The sequence below is a fragment of the Colossoma macropomum genome, unplaced genomic scaffold (assembly GCF_904425465.1).
Source record: "Colossoma macropomum unplaced genomic scaffold, Colossoma_macropomum, whole genome shotgun sequence".
Lineage (NCBI taxonomy): Eukaryota > Metazoa > Chordata > Actinopteri > Characiformes > Serrasalmidae > Colossoma > Colossoma macropomum.
In genome coordinates this window covers 51,761,889-51,773,922 of record NW_023494792.1, presented here as the reverse complement: position 1 = coordinate 51,773,922, position 12,034 = coordinate 51,761,889, and the positions used below count along the sequence as shown (strand labels likewise).

The following is a 12,034-nucleotide window of genomic DNA, read 5'->3' as shown; positions in this document are numbered from 1 at the left end:
AGGGTCATTGAGAGGCTGTGAGAACACATCTGGCCTCTGGTTTGTTACTTTCATTTCATACGCTGAGTCAGAGATGGCAAAATGACTCTGAGTGCCTTCCACTAGACTCCTTGTTATGAGAATTATGGCAGCAGCGCAGCAGGCAGAAAAAATTGTATTGTGCTGGATTGCCAGTACCTTCGTAATGTGCTAGAACACTTTAGAGAATCCCAAAAGAAAAAGGAGTTCTATCACTAGGGGGTTGAGAATGTCTTATTGAACTGAATAACATGAAGTTCTTATATACATATTCAATACTACATGTCTTTGAACTGTGGGAGGAAACCCACACAGAAAGGACCCTGGTCACCTGTCCAGGGAATTGATGTATGTAAGCTAGACAGATAGCTTTGTTTTCACTATTTACTTAAGGAGTGGTGAGTTAGGCTTCTGTTTATGGATATTTTTTGCACAGTAAGCTGGCCTAGTAAGCTGACTATTTGCACACTTCAACTTGTGTGTACACGCTTCTGTGCACAATTTATAATCTGTCTAATCAGTTAATCTTTTAATCTCTCTTTGCCACGTTAAGTGATTAAACGCACCAGACCTTCTCTCGATAGGTAGAAGTCTGACTTGCAAGAACAACGAATGATACAGTTGGATCTGGAGCTTATTTAAGAATTAGGCTTCTGCTTTGTTTCATATTTCATACGTAAACTACATATTCCTTTACGGAATGTCTAGTTAAGTAAATGAATACTCCAATCTATATTCTCAAATGACCACATCCATCCCTAGTTGACACTGGCACTGTCTGTGCCCTATCTAACCTCGTTACTCTCGTTAGCTTGTTAGATTCGCTAATGTAGCGCATCCTCTCCCAGCATGGTACCCTACTTATTTCCCTCACACTGAGCTCAAATAGTCGACGCACTGGAGAAGTGCCACAATGGCCCGACCCACTCACCTCAGGGCCCGGCAGAGAAGCTGTTGGCTCTGTGTGTGCCATGGGACGTGTGAATGACCCGCCTCTCTTGCTCCCCCTTCCCTCCCTTCAGCCGTGGCAGAGTTCTCTCAGTCCGTAGCTCAGACTTTTATTGTCCATTACCTCTAATTGGAGCACTGTGGACACGTCCGCGTGAAAAGACCATGACGAGTAAATGCACTCGCTCCTTCCCTGGTTCGTGTTCAGAGACTGAGGGAGAGGGGGTGATCTGTACAATCAGATCACTCTGCTGTCGGGTCAACATGCTGTCCCGTAACATGGTAATGGTGCACTCTGCCTTCGTGAAGCGCAGTGCTTTTACTGCCTTCAGTGTAGGGCAGTAATGTTAATGCAGCACCAGCACGTGAACCACAGTTAACACTGTTTAAAGCCTACTGGGCAGAGACTTTGTGGTCAGATTTGTGCTGTGCAGAGGTGGTTTGATTTTATTACAGTTCTTTAGGAAACAATTACATGCATCCAGGAATCTCATATTTCACCATGATTTGATTTGATTTGATTTAGATTATGTTGATACAATTCAGAATTATTTTCAAAATACATCAATGCATCGTGATTGTTAGAGTATATTTTGGCATATACTTTGTACACCTCTGTTTCAAAAAAGGTTAGGACGCTGTGCAAAATGTAAATAAAAACAGATAGCAATGATGTGCCAAAACCACTGTCCGCGAACACAGTTCATCACTGCGTCCACAAATACAAGTTAAAACTCTACCATGCAAGAAGAATAAAACAGGACCCACAAACGCCGCCGCCTTCTCTGGGCCCGAGCTTATTTAGGATGGACAGAGGCAACGTGGAAAAGTGTCCTGTGTACTGCTGAATCAACATTGGAAATTCTTTTTGGAAATCATGGACGCCATGTCCTCTGGACTAAAGAGCAGAGGCACCACCCGGCTTGTTACCAGCGCCCAGTTTAAAAGTCAGCATCGATGGTAAAGGGGTACATAAGTGCACATGGCATGGGTGACTTGCACCATTAATGCTGAATGATAGATGCAGGTTTTGGAGCAACATATGCTGCCATCCAGATGATGTCTTTTATAGGAAAGGCCTTGCTTATGTCAGCAAGTCAATGACAAACCACATTCTGCACATATTACAACAGCATGGCTTCGTAGTAAAAGAGTCTGGGTGCAGAATTGACATGCCTGCAGTCCAGACCTGTCACCATTGAAAACATTTGGTGCATTATGAAACAATAAATATGACAAAGGGGGTCCCCGAACTGTTGAGCAACTGAAATCCTTTAGCAAACAAGAATGGGAAAACGTTGAAAGAAGAGGTGATGCAACACAGTGGTAAACCTACCTCTGTCCCAACTTTTTTGGAATGTGTTGCTGGCATCAAATTCAAAATGAGCATATATTTTTCAAAAAATAGTAAAATTCTCAATTTCAACATTTCACACATTTCAGAGGGTGTCGGTTGGATTTCTCGCTCATCCACTTGTGTTTTTGTTATGTGCCATCACAGAGTGTCCGGGCGCTGCACTTCCACACTTCCAAGTTCCGCCTTTTGTGGTCTGTCAACATTACCTTATAACTTAAAATTTAGAAAATCGATTGTTGACATTTGTGAATCGATTCAGAATCGTCCACGTCTGCATCGCGATGAATCTAAGAATCGACCCCCCCCCACCCACCCCTATTCAACATAGCTTCAGTCAGGAACTCTGTCTAAATCTCAAGTGACTCCCTGCTGCTCATGTAGTGCACTATGTAGGTCATGAAATAATGGGTTCTACACCCAAACAGTGCATTATATGTCTAATACCATTTGTATTTGGCCATAAGCGGCACAACTTCCCATCTAACATTTAGTGCACTATTTGAGTGTAAATGAAAACATGACAACCGGATGCAACATGAGGAAGAGTAGAGGAAAAAAATCTACATAATTGTGTAGAAAGTAAAGCATTTATAATGGTAAAAATACAAAACTGCCTCCACTGCCTGCATGTTAGAGCTGATTGGAGTAATAATTGCTTTATATTCTTCACATCTATGTAGCTTGATTTACTTCCTCAGCTGAAAAAAACAGTATTCTTTACTTCATTGACGCCACAGACATCATGAAGAAAAGTCAACAAAGGGGTCCACCTCCAACAGACCCTGAGAAGCTCGGCCCTGTTTCTTCCAAGAACTGTATGTAATCCAAATTCTTGAACTTATCCTGATCTGGAGCAAACTGGTCATGCGGCACATGTTGCGATGGTGATGTATTACGATAAAAGGTACTGTTGTGAGACTGAAAATCCAGGTTTAGCTTATCTAAGCTTAAAGTTAATTGGCTAAGCAAGAAATCCTGCTTAGCCAGGCTACTGGGTGTTTAAAAACACAAACAACTGGCAGTGACTAGGCAGAAGGCATGTTCAGTATTGATTGGCTGATTGTATTTCAGTTTAAATGTATGAAGCTTTTTACACAGGCTGGAGGAGTGCTTTTCGGTCGTGGTCCTCCATAGACAACAATAAAAAGAACCACACTTGAGAAATGCAGTGTTGCCTACAGGGGTAATATCTAGTATACTGAAGGGAGCTGAATAATAGCCAAGCATAACATGAAGTGTGACTAAGCGCTCTTCATACAGAACATAAAGAATAAACCATGACAGGGTGTTGTATGAAACACTGTGATGCAGAGGCCATGTGGATTATTTTTGCATTACCTCACATCCCAGGGTGATTTGACCAGCACACATTGCAGCATTTAGCCAACAATTACATATTTTACATCTTTACAATGTGCTGTTCTTTAATAAAGTTTTTATCCCTTTGTTCTTATATATATACTATTATGGAAACGTCCACCAAACAGGTCTCTGTGATTTCCTGTAGCAAACACAAACGGTCTTGATCTTGTTGCATAGCACAACCAAGGCAAATAAATAGACATCCTGAATTTTGAATTGTTTGTTTATATTTAACTGCACCTGAATTTCAACCACTTTTTGTTGGTTACTTCTAAGTATAAATATTATTTGATGTCTCAGTTTTAATAAATAATGTACTGCAACTATAACTGTATTATTCAGCTACCTTCAACACAGCATCCATTAGCCTACTGGCCATGGTAGTCATATGGTGGTCAATAGGAGAGGGCTGTGGTCTCAGTGATTGATGACCCTGGGTTATTGGGAGCGAGTTCAGGGCCTGGGACTGTGCTGGTCATCTCTGTTTGCTGATACTTAATGTGTTTCCCTGACTACAGGGGTGCAGGCAGCCTGGGATACTGAGGCATCTGCAAACATAGACTGCTGTGCATCTGTGTGATGTTTTTGGTGGGGGCAGCAGGTGGGAATGGCAGGTTGAGAGTGTGTTTAAAGGTGGGAGTATACTTAAACACGAATTCCTCTTTTGCAAAAGTGTAATGTAATTAAATGATTGATGTAAATAGTTATTTAGAGAGGTTTGGTGTGAAACGATCCATTCTTGAGAAACTTAGTCAGATTTGTTCACGATGGTGGTCATAGAAACCAGAGCCTCCGTTACTCTAGCTGCAATGACCAAAAGATTTGCGTGGGCTATATAATAGCTGTAAACATGTCTTAATATGCTATGTGAGCTACCCAATTCAAATTCATGGTGCCGAAATTTTTCCTTAAAAAATTTAAAATTTTCCAATCCTTTGCCTGCTAAACATAAATATCATATATGAATAAATTCATTATATACAGAATTTGTCCTGCTGTTACTCAACAAGTTTCAGTATTTATTTTATTTAAAGTGCCGCTTCACTACCGTTTGTGTTTTTGAAGCATTTTTACACCCACTTTCTCACAGATAAATAGGTATAATTCCAAAAATGTCTGAATTAAATTGGGAAAATAGAGTTTAAAGACAAAAAAGAATCATAGGGCCATAGCCTGACTCAGTGCAGCAGACAAAACCATTATTCACACCATAAACGATGAAGGGTACTCCTCCTTAAATTCTCTTCAGTGTAGAGAAGCGAATGCGTGAGCGTGCGAGTGTATGAATTTATTTTTTTTTAAGCCTAGTACACCAGTTTGCCCTGTTTGTGATATGTAATTTTAGATGAAAAAGCCTACTTTAACAGATATTTGAAAACCAAAAGTAGTCCGAATGCACATCCGTGTCTTCATGCTAGCATACTTCTGTAGTAATATGAGGGGGAAAAAAGTGTGCCTGATTTGGGGCCTTGTGACTTCTGAATATGGATTGAAGCGTGGAATTGGGACAAAAATAGATTTCAGTTATAAACATGGAAATGTGTGAATTTGTATATTTGGGAGGTACTATTTAAAAACTGATTACAGTTAGAGTGTGCATACTGAACATTTTGTGTAATTTGTCCTTGCACTGTTTGATTAACTTATTCACATTTGTTGCTCTTTTAATGAACACAATTTTCTGCAGAGATCCTGTCTTATGTATATATCTTTAAGGGCACATGGGCTAGCTAGTTGACTGTAGAAGCTAAGTGGTAATATTAAAAAAAGAACATGCTAAAGTTCACCGGTGTCTTTTTCTTTTTCTTATTTGCCTATTTGCCTTTCTTTACTCTACCTGAAGTATCATTCCTCTGAACGAACACTGCTCATATCAGTACTTCAAAAGCAGCAGCATCAAATATACTCTGTGTAGTTGCGTAGGGTGTTTTTGAGGCCTAAATGCTAAAAAGAAAGAGGAACTGTCTGATGCAGTGTATTCATGACATCTTGCTGATGTGGGTTCATATTGGTTTTCTCTCTTTCAATGAGGCACACAAAAACCTTTGAGAAATAATAGCACCCCGTTGTGGAGAATCCTTTGCCTGCTAAACATAAGTATCATATATGAATAAATTCATTGTATACAGAATTTGTCCTGCTGTTACTCAATAAGTTTCAGTATTTATTTTGTTTAAAAAAAAAAAATTCCGCTTCACTACTGTTTGTGTTTTTGAAGCATTTTTACACCCACTTTCTTACAGATAAATAGGTAAAATTCCAAAAATGTCTGAATTAAATTGGGAAAATAGAGTTTAAGGACAAAAAAAAAAATCATAGGGCCACAGCCTGACTCAGCGCAGCAGACAAAACCATTATTCATACCATAAACGATGAAGAGTATTCCTCCTTAAATTCTCTTCAGTTTCGAGAAGCGAATGTGTGAGCGTGCGAGTGTATGAGATGGCGTAATGGTGCTGGGCTGTGCTGATTGTGAAGTAGTGTGTGTGCGTGTGTTCTGATGAGCTCCACTCCCTCTCTCAGTGGAGCTCCTTCAGAACCGTTTGGTTTGTGGATGAAGTGCTAACTGAAGTATTTCCTGAGGAGGGCTGAATAATGCTCCGAGAATGATGTCAATGTCATGTAACAATCCCACTCCTCAACACTGCCAGACACACTCGCACACTCTCACACACAGACCCAATCAAAGAGGAGGGCCGTGGCAGAAAATCCAGGGAGGGGGGAAGTAATTATCTATTTCAATAAAATCCTTTTTTTCTTTTTCATTCCATCTGTGAAGAAACTAGCCTTTTCTGAGTTTGAATGGCTTTTGCTCGGCTTCAGTGAGCTACAGTCAGAAATGAAATAGAAACTGTGAAAGGGAGAAAGAGTTTTAGGCTGCAGGAGATTAAACTGATCTGTCTTAATTACCAAATATGCCTTTGAAGATTAAAATGCTGATTTGCTGTGACTGGACCCTTCAATGTGTGTGTTTGAACAGGAAAAACTCACTGTTATTGTGAGAGAAATGTTGAAGTTGTTCTGTTCATTTCTTAATTTCTTAATTCTGTCTACTGATATGTCTATGAATCCACGGAGGCAGATTTAACTATTGATCAAAATGATAAAAATAGCTTAGTTAGGTATAGCTAAGTTACAGCCATGTCCGATGTGCAGCATTCAGGCTGCATCGATTGTTTGTATGAATGCAGTGTTTCTCACACATAGACTATACTTGCCCTCCCCAAGTATGCTGACAGCCACCAAAGTATATGTTGTCATCTTTTAACATTTTTCTGAATAATGTTTGTTGTGTGTTTTTTTTTGTTTTGTTTTTTTTGTTTTTTTTTACATTTTTTATTCCAAGCCGTACATATCTTATTTGAAAACCCAATGAAGTGAAAAGAACACTGAAATGAGTTTGGTTATCTGTGTTTAATAAGGTTTATTAAGACCAACCGTAAGTGGAAATGGAATGGTTCCTCATGTATGTAGTACTCTATTTGTGCTTTTAACAATACAAGCATCATCCTAAGCTGATTTTAGGTAATCAGCAAATCTAAAGCAAAGGTGGGTGAAGCAAATTTACCCATCAGATAAATATTTAGCTGCAGAAAAATAAACAACAAAAAAAGATTTGCAGGACAGATTTAAGGACAAATTGAAAATATATGCCATACAGAGCAGTTGGAAACCGCTGCTCTAGTCCTTCATCAGTAGTCTGTTTCTGGCCACAGGACACTGTTGGCTGCTGTGTCTGATCCACTCTGTGCAGGTAAAGGGAGGCTAAAAACTATAGAGAGTAAAAGATGGACTACAGTCTCTAATTATAGAAATACACAGTGCACCCATATGGTAAGAGGAGCTGATAAAATGAACAAAGTGTCGATTCAGTGGAGGTGTGTAAAAGGGGTTTGAGGTGTCTCTTTCTGTGTGGTCTGTGTATCTGTGTGTGTCTGTGTGTGTGTATGTGTGTGTGTGTGTGTGTGTGTGTGTGTGACCCATGGATAATATCACAGACATGCAGTAAGAGTGTGGCTCATTGAAATATTAGGCTACTTCATCACTGAAGCATGAGACTTGAAGGAGGTTTGAGGAGTGTGTGTGTGTGTGTGTGTGTGTGTGTGTGTGTGTGTGTGTGGAAAAACAGTCGTGGTAATCTACTTCCAGATCACTCGGCTGCGGTCATTAGAGAATGTTGCTCTTTTGTGATGAACTGGAAAAAAGGGGGCTGCTGGAGTGCCTTCTGAACGTATGTTCTTCCCATCTGACCCAAATTCTGCTCTAAGACCTACTCAGTGGCTGTAGAGTTTCATAGCAGTGCTGTATTATGGGTCATACAATGCATTAAAATACCCTGTGGGCCTCTGTGGTTCTGCTGCTTGTACGGCAAAGCTTAAGCTATGGCGGAGTCTTCCACAGCCAGTTGTGCTACATCTGTTGCTGTGTTTTTGTTTTGTTTTTTTTGTTTTTTTTTTATTTTAACCCAACTATCTCCCCAATTTAGTCGTCGCCAATTCCACCCACTAGTTAGGACTCGATATCACACGATACTATTAACGCAAGGAGGGCGAAGGCTAACACAGGCTTCCTCCGAGACCTGTGAAGCAACACCGCTTCTTTTCGAACTGCCGCTCACACAGTGTTATTGGACAGCTGAACGTGCTCGGAGGAAAGCGCCAACCGCCAGATCTAATATAATATATAATATATAATTTACAGCATCGCATTAAGTGATGGGGGAGAAGGAGGGGCCATCCTACTCACCCAGAGAGAGCAAGGCCAATTGTGCTCTCTTGGACTCCTGGCTACGGATGGCTATAGCATCACCAGGGATCGAACTCGCAATCTCCTGATGATAGGGCCAACGCTTAGACGGTTGCGCCACTCGGGAGCCTGCTGTGTGTTTTTACACCTGTTGGAGGGCTGGGCAGTATCACTATATGTTATCGTTATCGTTGATAAGTATTGTTTTCTTAGTATATCATTGGTATCTGAGTACTTCTAAAACACTGACCAACTGCATGGATCATAAAGACTGGTTTTAGACTAACTGACCAAATTCTGACAAGTCCTGCCTCCTTTTGTTACTGTTTGCTATGTCTGTCAAACTTTCTCTTAGCGTAGTAGTTCAGCCTAGTAGTTCTGACTACTTTACTGCCTCTGCCGTTCGTACTGCAGATTTTTTTCTGAGAAGCTTTGAGTTTTTCCTTCGTTTGACAGTGGAAGTAGTAATAAGAGATGGTTGTGATTGCTTGAGAGGTGTAGCTTATTGGATGTCAGCCCATTATTTTAACATGTTATTCTTTTTTTTTGCTTTTTGTTGTTTCTTTGTGAATAGTTTATTTTAGCCAACAATGTTTGAGAAAGTCATTGCACAGTTTAATAGCCTTTTTTAAGGTTGGCCCAACCCTAAAAAAGGTTTTCAGCACTCACTGATGTTTCTGACAAGTGGATTATTTTCAATACTTGTTCTCAAAACCACTCTTAAAAACAATAGTATTTGAAGCATTTTTTAGTTGTCAATCTGACTGAACAGATTGGAAATGGTCACGTGATGGAGCTGAGTCACAGAGTGTGGATTCAGATGCATTATTGTAGGAACAAAAAACGAAAATTCTGAAAACTAAACAGAAATAAATACCAATGTAATGACCAGATAGTATTTGATTTATTCGGGTCAACCCTAGCCTTTTAAATGTGGTACAGTTCTTTTGTTACTAAATGTTGTCTGTTCCCAGTTATTTGTAAACCTCAAACTAAATATCGTAATACTTTGTGTAATGAAAATATCTTCAGCTATTGTGAAATTATATTTTTACCATATGGCCCACTGTAGTATTCTCTCTACAGTGCAGATTGCTACAGTGGCTGCCCACACACACCACTCCCTTACAGTTACTCACTCCCCGTCAGAGATGTTATCATTAGGATCTGTTGCCTGTACATGCTGGCTTCTCACATCACAAGCTCTACATACATGACACATTCTGTCAGCCTCTGTTTCTGTGTGTGTTTACTTAATGTTTATTGGCTCTGGCAAAGTGTGTTGAAAGAGTAAGTGTATGTGCATGTGTGTGTAGGTTAGTTTTGTGTAAGAAAATCAGCAGTACAGAATTTACAGTCACTGCCTGCTGGCGCTTTCAGCTGTCTGTCAACACCACTGAAGGACCCCTGAGCAGGACACACGGAGAAGTGTGGTGCATGTGTGCCACACACACACAATGTATGGTTCATCTCAGTTATATATATATATATATATATATATATATATATATATATATATATATATATATATATATATATATATATATATATATATATATATATAAGAGAGTAAGAGACTAATGTAATGAAAGCATGCTTTTCTCCGTAGATGGTGGAGAGTAAGAGACAATGCTGACTTTATTCACTAGGTTATTTGGATGGAAGGCTGTGATAATACAGACTGACTGTGTGTGTGTGAATGTGTGTGTGTGTGTGTGTGTGGTGTGTGTGTGTGGTGTGTGTGTGTGTATTTGATTAAAAATTCATAATGGTTCTGATTCGCAGCCCCTCAGCCTGTAGTGGTACCCTCACACATGGCACTGTCTGCCTTTACTAATAGTGAATGGCCATATACACAATACATCCGTTAATGCCTCATCTATTATTTGCATATTTTATTCCATATTGTGTTTATTTCTTTTCATTGAAATGGGTAGGATTTGATCTCTTGACACAACACCATCCATAAAAACCTTCTCATGAAAATATGCATATTTAATATATCCAAAGAAAGATGCTAAACAAAATATGAGAAGGATGATGCGTGATGCCATGAACCTTCCATATATCACATGTTGATTAAAGGCCCCCTATTGGTGAAAACAGAACTTTTGTTGTAGCATTTAAACATTGTTAGATTTTCAAAATATACCTTTCACTCCCCAGAACATACAGCCCATATATGGAAACTGAACTCCAAAAACGACCCATTTTATCTACATTGTTTAAAGACCCAGTAACCAAAAAAGCCTGTTTAATTTTAAGGAATAAAGACAAGTTAAAAATAGTCATGTATAAATGGATTATGACTGGTTTTGGTACATAAACCATGCAAATGTTAAGTGGGCATAAGGAAATAATTACCCATTATTAACCTTACTACAGAGTTAATTAGATATATGATATTACATTTTATTCCACCATTATATTATCATGTATTTTTTATATATGACATTTTCTTTCTCTCTTTCTCTTTCTCTCTCTCTCTCTCTCTCTCTCTCTCTCTTTCTCTCTCTCTCTCTCTCTCTCTCTCTCTCTCTCTCTCTCTCTCTGATATCAGTGCATTTGCTGCCTCCCACTAATTGTCACCATCTTAATTACTTTTTGTTGTTTAGTGCTCGGAGTACGTGTGCGTGTGGGAAGTGATTAATACAGCTCTGCTGAGATCTTTTGGGGTCTTTGTGAGAATTGGAAAGGACGATCAAAGGTCTCCTAGCCAATCTACTTCCTCAGTCTTTAAGTTTCTATGGAAACACTAAAGTAGATAAGGCTGCGAGGTTGCATGTCACTGCCTGTTAATTATCACCATTAAATGTTCCTTTTACAATTAATTTTCTCGAAGTGAGGAAAGAGTTTTCTTTTCTGTACTATGTGGTGTTAGTCACAGTCTGGGTCATGTAGGTGAAACTAATTTGGTGTAAGTATAGATTTTATTCTGCAGTATCTTTTGTTGCTCATTTAAATCTATAATTTACTTTCAAAAAATGAATGTGTTGCTGTTAGTTGGACAAAGACACATTTTCACTGGTTTGTATATGAAGATGACGTTGCTGACTCATATTGAGGCGTTTTTCATGCCTGCTTTTTAAGCTATTTGTCACCAAAGAAGTTTTCATTTATCAGAGCACCAGTCAATTGCTTGCTAACGTTAGTGTCCAAGAAAAAGAACACCCTGTTATGTTCTTGGCCACCAACTGGCATTTTTATGCACCAGTTCGCTCTACAACCAAGAGCCACTGGAAGTCACTTTTAAGCCTTTCACAGTCTTTTAGCACTAGTTTTGCTTGAATGCATTTCAGAAGCTCTTGTAGTTACTTTAATCTTTGAATCTTTGAACAAAGATACTGGGTCCATTCCATGTTACATTAAAGACAGTAGGTTTAGGCAAGATCATACCATACTCAGTTCAATGCAAAATCTTTGGCACATATGCAAACTGTTTAAAACCATTTATGTGGAAAGTATTTCTCATTGAGACAAATCAATATAACCATAGAGTGCATTACAAAAAACAGTGCAGTAAAATGTAACAAGATTTTCTTGTTTTCAAAAAGTCAGTTATTGACTCTTTGATGCCTTTAGCCATCACATAGGCTTGTTATT

General features: G+C 39.1%; 1 protein-coding gene across 2 annotated transcripts in view; it reads left to right on the top strand.

Annotated features, from left to right (window-relative positions):
* rap1b (RAP1B, member of RAS oncogene family) overlaps nucleotides 1-12,034 on the top strand; it is a 79,320-nt gene that overhangs the window by 47,669 nt on the left and 19,617 nt on the right. The window lies entirely within an intron of this gene.